Source organism: Mytilus edulis, chromosome 2 (assembly GCF_963676685.1).
Source record: "Mytilus edulis chromosome 2, xbMytEdul2.2, whole genome shotgun sequence".
NCBI classification, from domain to species: domain Eukaryota; kingdom Metazoa; phylum Mollusca; class Bivalvia; order Mytilida; family Mytilidae; genus Mytilus; species Mytilus edulis.
The window spans coordinates 106899925-106912359 of NC_092345.1; positions in this window are offsets into that span (position 1 = coordinate 106899925).

Consider the following 12435-nt stretch of genomic DNA (forward strand, 5'->3'; position numbering starts at 1 on the left):
CAAGACATCAGAGTGATTAAATTATTTAAATGTCATATATTGATAAGAGTGATTGAGTTAACTGTTATAAAAAACGCTGCACATCCGTTGAACATGTGTAATACAAGTTTTTGAGAAATAAATACTGTTATCATTATCCAGATCATATTCCGTATAACATGACAAAAGTGTTGCTGTGTATGTGGATGACGTTAGATTGTCTAGATACACACTGAACACAATCGGATTAATACTTATTAAGTCCTCCCAAAGCTTCGCTCTTAAGGTGGTATGGGAGTCTAAAAATAAAAATGATAGAATTTATTCATACTTTGCCAAAACGTAGTATCTATTGATATATGTTGAAAAATGTCATAAAAATGATAGGTCACCGCGCATTTTCTCAAGCTACAGGGCGTGACAAAATGACACATTTTGTATGGATTATACAGGAAAAAACACAATTTTGTGATTAGAAACTAAACAAAATGATAGAATTGTTAAATACTTAAGGAAAAGATAGCTTTCAGACAATGCTTTGAGAATATCAAAAGAAAAGATAGGGTCACCGTACGTTTTTTCCGGCTAAAATACAAAATAGGAAAATTCCATGTAGAATCCTTCAGAAAATGCACCGTTTTAGAGTTACCTCCCCTTAAAATACCAATTTAATTTATTTTTAAGAACAACCAAAACTAATCATCATTTGCAAAAATAACCAATATTTATAAGTTATATTCTTATAAATTGATTCTTTTTAATGAAAATTCACATTAAATATCTGCATTCCTGCATCAAATTTTGCTAACTTGATAGAAAATCTGGACATTTGGTTCTCTGTTTTTTACAATCCAAGATGGAGGAAGACACCCATAACACCTCAAGTCTGATAGACGATCGCACATACACATGATATGATCAATAACGTTATAGAAAAACTGTCCACATTTATCGCATAAGAGAGGCGACTCTTCTGTTTGGATGACGGAACATAGATCAACAATATATTTAGCTCCTTCTCTGAAGTTAGGATTAGTTTTAGCACAAACGTTTCACAGATGATATCGGATATATATGTTTCATATGTCGTAACTACAATACCTTTCCCTTTTCACGAATGTGACCTACCGAATTAGACTATATACCTGATTTGTATTAACATAAGCAACACACACGACGGGTCCCACATGTGGAGCAGGATCTGCTATACCTTCCAGAACAACTGAGATCACCAATTGTTTGGTGGGGATCGTGTTGCTTAGTCTTTAGACTTCTATTTTGTTCCTTGTGTACTTTTATTTGTCTGTTTGTCTTTTTATGTTTTAGCCATGGCGTTGTCAGTTTATTTCTTATCTAAGGTGGCAGGTACCAGTTTTGGTGTACCAGAACATGTGTCCCACGCAGAAATTTTGTTATAGTTAAGTATTGAGGTATATAACTGCATCATGTGGACTGAAAAAATAAATGAATGTAAATTCTAGGCTACTGTACTACACAAGTAAGTAGTTGCATACACAGGTTGGGGATTTCCTTCACATATAGGTCCAATCAGATGTCAAAATTGTGGTCTCCTCACTTGACGGCATCCAATCAAAGTGGGGAAAAAATTCAGTTTTATGTAAACAAAAATATCTTGAGATTTTGATGGTAAGGATAGGTTCGGACAAGGCTCTAATTCACTGAATATCCTTTCTCTCTTGAATTTTAGCTAAAATTCTTGTCGGCTTTTAGCAGGATTCTGCAGGTGAGGATTAGATTGGTATCAGATCATCACATTTTTTGCCTTATTTGTAATGCATTTATAAATTTTTAAATCTCCATGCTGGACAGACACCCAAATTTAAAGGTTTTCTACATATTTACATAAGCACGCACACATCTTAGTTCCTTGAAACCATACATTTTATTTGTATATAAGCTTGAATGAATTTTCAAGAAAATAAAATCATAAATCCATGAAATTCTAAAGATTTATTGTAAAATAACTGGTTTCTGCCACCTAAGAGTTTAAATGTCCCTCTGGTATCTTTCGCCCCTCTTTTACAGTATCGCCATTATCATTCTATGTAGTTTTGCTCTTGATGAGTCAGTATTGTTATGCCCCACCTACGATAGTAGAGGGGCATAATGTTTTCTGGTATGTGCGTCCGTTCGTTCCTCCGTCTGTCCCGCTTCAGGTTAAAGTTTTTGATCAAAATAGTTTTTGATGAAGTTGAAGTCCAATCAACTTAAACTTAGTACACATGTTTCCTGTGATATGATCTTTTTTATTTAAAATCTAAATTCGATTTTTGAACCCAATGTCACGGTCCATTGAACATAGAAAATGACAGTGCGAGTTTTAGGTTAAAGTTTTTGGTTAAAGTTTTTAGTCAAGGTAGTTTTTGATGAAGTTGAAGTCCAATCAACTTGAAACTGAGCACACATGTTTCCTATTCCAAAATTTTAATGTCAAATTAGATTTTTGACCCCACTTTCCCGGTACACTAATCATAGAAACTGATAGTGCAAGACGGGCATTAGTGTACTATTACACATTCTTCTTTAATTCTGCAATGAGATAGAGAGGATATTCTTATTTGATTACAGCAGAGACATATATACACATATGTATATATGTCTCTGATTACAGTAAATGGTACAAATATACATATCACCACTTCGGGCTTACAACTCCATTTTCTACATTTTTTATTAAGACAAAAAATATATGTTCCTTTGTTCTGATTTACTTGTCTTATTTATTAATTCAAAACCGCATAATTCGTCAGGAAAGATATGAAGTCAATTGTGTATAACCGCATTAAGCATAATCCACTAGGGAACTAGCGCCTAACTCAAGTGATAAACATGACAAACTGTTGAATACAATTTTTGCATTTCAAAACTAATTGATAATACAAGCAAACAATATTAATAATGGTTAATATAAGGTCCAATTTAACAATGAAAATCTATATTCCAGACAAAGATGTATTAGGACATAAAACTAAGGTAAGATAAATGCTACTGATTTCACCGTGTAGAACGCCACTTGCGGGGTGTCGGCTATGTTTGACATGGGGTGGCAATTTTGAAGCGACGAAAAAGTAACAAGGTAAGTTCAAGCATCAAAATTTCTTATTTCTAGAACTCTCAGTACCATATAATGTATTACACGGAAGGAACCGTAACATAATATATTTCCTGAAAGCAGAAGCAGTCGTTTTCAGTGCTCAGTTTTCTCAAACACCTCGCCCTAGTTTTCCGTGTTACAGATTTTGAGGCTTTATATGCAAATTTCGGTATAAAAACTACTTTACACAGCCATCCCCCGTATCATTTATATAGAATTGTATTCCTCTCATTGACTTATACCAAATACCAGTTTCTTAGTTAAAATTAATTGATTTTAAAACTGTTATTCATCAAAATATAAAGTGTCGCTCGGGGTGTCAGATTTTGCGTCGCAAGGGGTAGAGGCTTGTCATAAAAAAAGAATACATTTTCTTATAAATCGATCTCTATCTGATACTTTTTAAATTCAAACACACCTACACAAATATGAACATAAATGTAACAGAAATTTAACCTAGAAAAACACAGGTTACATCAAATTCTTCAAATTTTATTCAATTCCGGTTCATTTAGAGATATGTATATAGTCAGAGTAGACCTTCAAAGTAGATATGAAATGATAGATGTGTAACAGAAAACGGATAGTTCTAGCTGGGCGATTACGAACGAAATAACTGTCTTAAATCATTTTTTCTTGTAAACCTGTTCCGTTGTATATTTGTGTACAAGTCGTTGTTTTCTCATTGACAATTGTAGTATCATCGTCTTCAGGATTAATTGAAGTTGTGTTGTCATTCGCTGAAAAAGATGCCGTTGAGTGTTTCATTGAAGAGAGTGTTCTAATTCTTTTAGGAGTAATGGATTTTTGCGGCGTGCACGAGTGCTTTTTAGATGAACCTGGTGATGAACTATGATGCATTTTGGCTGGTAGAGGCTTCGGGCATATCTTATATTGAGGACTATTTTGTGATGTTTTGGTTTATTGAGCCATATCCTTGACTTTTTTACCATGAAAGTGACTGAAAAGGAAAAGAAATCGTTTACCAGCTTGAAAACTAAATATTTTAAGCCATTTTTTTAACTATGAATGAAATCAAAAGCACATGTTTTCGAAAAACTAAGGATTTTCTTAACCCAGGCATAGATTACCCTAGATGTATTTGGCACAACTTTTTGGAATTTTGGATCCTCAATGCTCTTCAACTTTGTACTTGTTTGGCTTTATAAATATTTTGATATGAGCGTCAGTGATGAGTCTTATGTAGACGAAACGCACGTCTAGCGTACTAAATTATAATCCTGGTACCTTTGATAACTATTATAAGACCAAAAACAGGCAAAATGAAAAACCCTTATTTTGTCATGGTAAAGTAGATGTGAATGAAATCAAAAGCATATATTTTATAAGACCAAAAACAGGCAAAATGAAAAATCCTTGTTTTGTCATGGTAAAGTAGATGTGAATGAAATAAAATGTATCATATGAAGACTAATATTATTTTTTATGACAAGCCTCTACCCCTTGCGACGCAAAATCTGACACCCCGAGCGACACTTTATATTTTGATGAATAACAGTTTTAAAACCAATTAATTTTAACTAAGAAACTGGTATTTGGTATAAGTCAATGAGAGGAATACAATTCTATATAAATGATACGGGGGATGGCTGTGTAAAGTAGATTTTTATACCGAAATTTGCATATAAAGCCTCAGAATCTGCAACACGGAAAACTAGGGCGAGGTGTTTGAGAAAACTGAGCACTGAAAACGACTGCTTCTGCTTTCAGGAAATAGATTTTGTTGCGGTTCCTTCCGTGCAATACATTATATGGTACTGAGAGTTCTAGAAATAAGAAATTTTGATGCTTGAACTTACCTTGTTACTTTTTCGTCGCTTCAAAATTGCCACCCCATGTCAAACATAGCCGACACCCCGCATGTGGCGTTCTATACGGTGGATTTGTTGTCATAATACAAAGCAGATTGCAAAATTGTTTTCAGATAGACCATATGCAACTTTATCTTACCTCCTATACATTTCTAGGAATATGATTGCCGTTAAAAGCGACCTCGTGGAGACCGTGTATATTCCATATTAGGTTAGTAGGGAGACGGGGCTTATTTCAATACACGGTTAGTAGTGGATTTACGACTTAGGCAGTGTTTGATTATTTAAAAGTATTGGAAGTTCTGTTTAATATTGTTATATCAAGGTTGTTGATTATACAATACAATACAATACAATATTTTTATTTTCCAAATTAAAGGGCCCATTAAGAGCATAACATTAGTTACAACATGACATAAACATTACAGAGTGATTAAAGAAACATAAAATAATAATTGAAATTCAAATGCATGAAGAAAGGATCAGTGGTCAAGGGGAGATAATTTTGATATATTATTTATCGTTTACATTAGTTTTTAGTGCAGACCAATTGAAGAAGGTTCTTAAAATTGAACACTTGAACACTTTAATACAGAATTAAGAAGATATGGTATGAAGGCAAACAAGACAACTTCAGTCTAAATTCAACAAATAAAGATAGTCGGTAAGATGAATTCGTTACATAGTGTGCTATAGTGACGAATTTACTGACCCTGTATATATATCATATTAGGTCACTAACACACTATGTAACTAATATTATTTCAAACAGAGTTGTTGTTTTGGTATAGGCGAAAAAATGGAAGAAAAGCTGAAAGAATGTAATGCTGATTCTTGTTAATTTAACATATTAAGTCTATAGATTCATGTTCCCTTTGCTTTAAAAAGAGGTGTTCAACGTCTTTTGAAATGACAAAAGACCCGTTAGTTCTCTGAGTTTTCAAAGTCTTTTATCATGGTAAAAGACCCGTTGGCTTTTTTAACATTTTTGGATTCGAGCGTCACTGGTGAGTCTTTTGTAGAAGAAACGCGCGTCTGGCGTAAATACAAAATTTAATCCTGGTATCTATGATGAGTTTATTTAGTACTCTGAGTGGTCAAAGTCTTTTATCATTGCAAAAGACCTATTAGTTCTCTGAGTGGGTAAATTCTTTTATCATGGTTAAAGACCCGTTAGTTCTCTCAGAGGTCAGTCAAAAAGACCCGTTAGTTCTCTGAGTGGTCAAAGTCTTTTATCATGGTAAAAGACCCGTTTGATGTCTGATTGGTCAAATTCTCTCTTGGTTGGCATGAATGAACTCAAAGGTGAGATCCAAAGTCTACATCCGACAACTACAGCCATACCATATCTCTGTATTCTCACAACGCAATAAGCTTTTTCGGTTTATTGTGAGCGGTCCTGGCTGAATTTTTCTTCAATGAAAGCTATTAACAGCATATTTAATCAAATCTGTAATGGTACACACTTGCCACAAGGATGGTTTCGAGAATGTAGTTAATACATATGCCATGGTGAACTGTGCCATCTATGGCTTTATTTGCCGAATTTCAATGTCAATTCTGTTTTATGAAAACCATTACAGACATATGTTGTCATGTCTGCAGGCATTCAATACACTATTTATACTGGTTGTTAGTGTATTGACTATAACGACACTGTAAATATCACTGCGCTGTAAGTAATACTAGTATTAGCTTTGTGTATATCTATTTAATTGATAATGAATTACAATACAAATACCTAAAAGACAGTGAGTCTGACATGCTGATAATTTTGATAATGTTTGGTCAAAAACAACTTTGAGTTTACATTATTTTTGTTTTGTTTTGATTATTATCTTTTTTTTTCTGTTCATGAAACACGACCAACTGCGCTAAAGTGCCATGTATTAAAAAGCCAATACATCAAAACTAATTGGACATAGAAAATGTAGACATTAATCAGCTGATAAATTTTCCTGAAGCCAGTTGGAACCAATGTAATTTTACTACAAAACAGAATTAAGAACTAAAAATATGAAATCAAAATCTGTATCTTTGTTTGCGTCAATATAAAAGTATTAGCTAACAGGCACTAGAAAGGGCTAACAGTCTACCATCAGCTGTACGGACACAATGGCAGTATACATTTTTAAAAATAACATCCATAAAGAAACATTGGATACAAGGCACCACTCTAGACAAACAGTCAACCGATACGGACACAATGGTAGTACATGTAAAAACACTCCTATAAAGAAGCATTGGTTAGCAGGCACCATTGTGGACAACGGTCCACCACCAGTGGTACGGACACAATGGTAATAATGTAAAAAAAGACCATATTGAAGCATTGGTTAGCAGGCACCATTGTGGACAACGGTCCACCATCAGTGGTACGGACACAATGGTAATAATGTAAAAAAAAGACCATATTGAAGCATTGGCTACCAGGCACCATTATGGACAAACAGTGCACTAGCTGCGATACGGACACAATGGTAATAATGTAAATAACGACCATATTGAACATTGGCTACCAGGCACCATTATGGACAAACAGTGCACCAGCTGCGATACGGACACAATGGTAATAATGTAAATCACGACCATATAGAACATTGACAATCAGACACAAATATGGGCTAGCAGTGGTATTGTTGACCTGCCAGCCTCGGCAATGGACTTGGTAGATCAGTCTTTTATGGATTCAATGAGATTTTTTTTTATTATATCTTCTGGTGTAGTTGCAATTAACTCAAGTTGCAGCTTATTCAAGCACATTCGGCGTTTTTGTTTGGATCCCTCTATGAACCGATGAAGATTTTTCCAGAAATGTGCCGAGTAATTTTAAACATTTTATTTACTTCAAGAACTACATATACAATGACCATTTTTGTGTATACTGGATGATTTGAATTATACATTTAGTGGTCATCGTTCGACTTATATATTTCAGGTTGATTTATCGAACATTAACTATGATTAAATACCTTGGGGTTTGTATGTACATGCTGTTGATTGTTTCATCAACGTTGGCGTCAAATGGTAAGTTCTATTTTACAGCCTACAGATAATGAAATTAGTATTTATTTTATTGTTCATTCCAAACAACAGCATTGTACGACTGCGGCAAATTAAGAGTTTTGGGGCATGTTTTGTTCAAGGTCATTTGTTTTATGTTCAATATTAACCAACATGCTAAAAACATAGGTCAATGCGACTCAAGTTCATTCATTCGATTCTACAATATTTCAACTAACAATATAAAAAGTGCGAATTATTTCGGGAATGGGGTTGGAAATGGAAATCAATATTTTAATTAAAGTGAATTTAATTTCAGCCTGTTACAGAGACGGTAATTGGTATGGGGATGGTGAAGACATAGGTTTCCATGACGACTGTTATGGATGTAAATGCAGTGATGGCCTTATTTTATGTATCGACCAACAGTTGACGTGCGAAAGACCTGCATGTGGTGAGCGAGCTGTGTCTATACCAGGTCAATGTTGTCCAGTGTGCTTGTAGGACATTCATATCAATAACTGGTTTCACCACTGTGACGATGCATATACTTATTGTAATGAATAAAATTATATTTTGCCATTATGAACAAGAAGTTTTGCTAGCCTACATCTTTGTTAATGGTTGTTTGCTTCAATTGACGGACAGTGATAAATATATTCCATGTTTCAAGTATCTATCCATCTTCGCTAGCCCGTTCTCGGGAGTGGATCGTAACCCTTTGCTAGCGAAGATGCTCTGACACAACACACTCTATTAATGATAAATTGAGTGTATTACATTATTATGTACATGTACAATGCATAGTTATTGTCAACAACAAACAAGCTATCGTTAAACATGTTAAATACGCTTCTTTTATGCATCCTTTACATGTTTAATTAGAAATGGAAATAAAATTAAAAGTCAAGTGAAATTCTGAATTTTAAAAATAAACTAGTTCCAATAATTCTTCCTTGTTGTGGTATAATGTAGGCCACATCCGTTTCGAGACCAGATAAGTAAATGTACCTATTGTTAAACTTAACTCGTTACATAACCATTGATATTGTTAAAAACAGAATTTTCAAAAATAACTCTCCATCAAATTTAAAATTTGTAAAAGTAAGCCATTATAGGTCAAACTTGTACGGCTCTCAAACAGAGCCTATGCTCACAATTCACAGCAAAATATAAAGGGACCCTAATTTACTAGTGCAAAACCATTCAAACAGGAAAATCAACAGTCTAATCTATATAAAAACGAGAAACGAGAAACACTTATCAAACATCAAAACACGACAACCTCTGAACACCACCAGGCTCCTGACGTAGGACATGTACAAAAAGATGCAGCAGATTTGAACGTTTTATTAGGCGCCAACCTTCACCCAACCTGAAAAAATAGTGTAACATCACAACTTCGAAAAAAAGACACACTATGAAATATGAATTGAAACGGCCTAACTCAATCAAAAGAAATATCAACAAAAAGACAAATTTTAGCTATGCAAAAGTTGCTTTTTGATCTTTCACTGTCAGTATGGATTTCATAATTACCCGCCCCAGTTTTTGACATACGAAAAATGACTTTTATGGCTTACAAAATCATTGTTTAGCCTGTGATCCTGATCCATCTGGAATCCACTCTGTTGCCTACAAAAAAGCAAGCATGGTCACAGAGAACACATTAAGCTCATGTAAACTGTATTATTGGAGTTTTTAAAGCAATGATTATGATGGGGCGCATTTTCCTTGTTTGCAGTAACTGTCTATATTCTGTCATTATAACCAATGCACTCGTATTTAAACAAGAGGTGGAAGGTACCTTCACCAAGCAGACATTATAACCAATGCACTCGTATTTAAACAAGAGGTGGAAGGTACCTTCACCAAGCAGACATTCAAATCTCATTAGTCAAAGTAGATCTGACAAAGCAGTGGCTAAAAACAAGAGGTGGAAGGTACCTTCACCAAGCAGACATTATAACCAATGCACTCGTATTTAAACAAGAGGTGGAAGGTACCTTCACCAAGCAGACATTCAAATCTCATTAGTCAAAGTAGATCTGACAAAGCAGTGGCTAAAAACAAGAGGTGGAAGGTACCTTCACCAAGCAGACATTCAAATCTCCTTAGTCAAAGTAGATCTGACAAAGCAGTGGCTAAAAACAAGAGGTGGAAGGTACCTTAACCAAGCAGATATTCAAATCTCATTAGTCAAAGTAGATCTGACAAAGCAGTGGCTAAAAACAAGAGGTGGAAGGTACCTTCACCAAGCAGACATTCAAATCTCCTTAGTCAAAGTAGATCTGACAAAGCAGTGGCTAAAAACAAGAGGTGGAAGGTACCTTAACCAAGCAGACATTCAAATCTCCTTAGTCAAAGTAGATCTGACAAAGCAGTGGCTAAAAACAAGAGGTGGAAGGTACCTTAACCAAGCAGATATTCAAATCTCATTAGTCAAAGTAGATCTGACAAAGCAGTGGCTAAAAACAAGAGGTGGAAGGTACCTTCACCAAGCAGACATTCAAATCTCATTAGTCAAAGTAGATCTGACAAAGCAGTGGCTAAAAACAAGAGGTGGAAGGTACCTTCACCAAGCAGACATTCAAATCTCCTTAGTCAAAGTAGATCTGACAAAGCAGTGGCTAAAAACAAGAGGTGGAAGGTACCTTCACCAAGCAGACATTCAAATCTCATTAGTCAGATCTGACAAAGCAGTGGCTAAAAACAAGAGGTGGAAGGTACCTTCACCAAGCAGACATTCAAATCTCATTAGTCAGATCTGACAAAGCAGTGGCTAAAAACAAGAGGTGGAAGGTACCTTAACCAAACAGACATTATAACCAATGCACTCGTATTTAAACAAGAGGTGGAAGGTACCTTCACCAAGCAGACATTCAAATCTCATTAGTCAAAGTAGATCTGACAAAGCAGTGGCTAAAAACAAGAGGTGGAAGGTACCTTAACCAAGCAGACATTCAAATCTCATTAGTCAAAGTAGATCTGACAAAGCAGTGGCTAAAAACAAGAGGTGGAAGGTACCTTCACCAAGCAGACATTCAAATCTCATTAGTCAGATCTGACAAAGCAGTGGCTAAAAACAAGAGGTGGAAGGTACCTTAACCAAGCAGACATTATAACCAATGCACTCGTATTTAAACAAGAGGTGGAAGGTACCTTCACCAAGCAGACATTATAACCAATGCACTCGTATTTAAACAAGAGGTGGAAGGTACCTTCACCAAGCAGACATTCAAATCTCATTAGTCAGATCTGACAAAGCAGTGGCTAAAAACAAGAGGTGGAAGGTACCTTCACCAAGCAGACATTATAACCAATGCACTCGTATTTAAACAAGAGGTGGAAGGTACCTTCACCAAGCAGACATTCAAATCTCATTAGTCAAAGTAGATCTGACAAAGCAGTGGCTAAAAACAAGAGGTGGAAGGTACCTTCACCAAGCAGACATTATAACCAATGCACTCGTATTTAAACAAGAGGTGGAAGGTACCTTCACCAAGCAGACATTATAACCAATGCACTCGTATTTAAACAAGAGGTGGAAGGTACCTTCACCAAGCAGACATTCAAATCTCATTAGTCAAAGTAGATCTGACAAAGCAGTGGCTAAAAACAAGGTACCTTCATCAAGCAGACATTCAAATCTCATTAGTCAGATCTGACAAAGCAGTGGCTAAAAACAAGAGGTGGAAGGTACCTTAACCAAGCAGACATTCAAATCTCATTAGTCAAAGTAGATCTGACAAAGCAGTGGCTAAAAACAAGAGGTGGAAGGTACCTTCACCAAGCAGACATTATAACCAATGCACTCGTATTTAAACAAGAGGTGGAAGGTACCTTCACCAAGCAGACATTCAAATCTCATTAGTCAAAGTAGATCTGACAAAGCAGTGGCTAAAAACAAGAGGTGGAAGGTACCTTCACCAAGCAGACATTCAAATCTCATTAGTCAAAGTAGATCTGACAAAGCAGTGGCTAAAAACAAGAGGTGGAAGGTACCTTCACCAAGCAGACATTCAAATCTCATTAGTCAAAGTAGATCTGACAAAGCAGTGGCTAAAAACAAGAGGTGGAAGGTACCTTCACCAAGCAGACATTCAAATCTCATTAGTCAGATCTGACAAAGCAGTGGCTAAAAACAAGAGGTGGAAGGTACCTTCACCAAGCAGACATTCAAATCTCATTAGTCAAAGTAGATCTGACAAAGCAGTGGCTAAAAACAAGAGGTGGAAGGTACCTTCACCAAGCAGACATTCAAATCTCATTAGTCAAAGTAGATCTGACAAAGCAGTGGCTAAAAACAAGAGGTGGAAGGTACCTTCACCAAGCAGACATTCAAATCTCATTAGTCAGATCTGACAAAGCAGTGGCTAAAAACAAGAGGTGGAAGGTACCTTCACCAAGCAGACATTCAAATCTCATTAGTCAAAGTAGATCTGACAAAGCAGTGGCTAAAAACAAGAGGTGGAAGGTACCTTCACCAAGCAGATATTCAAATCT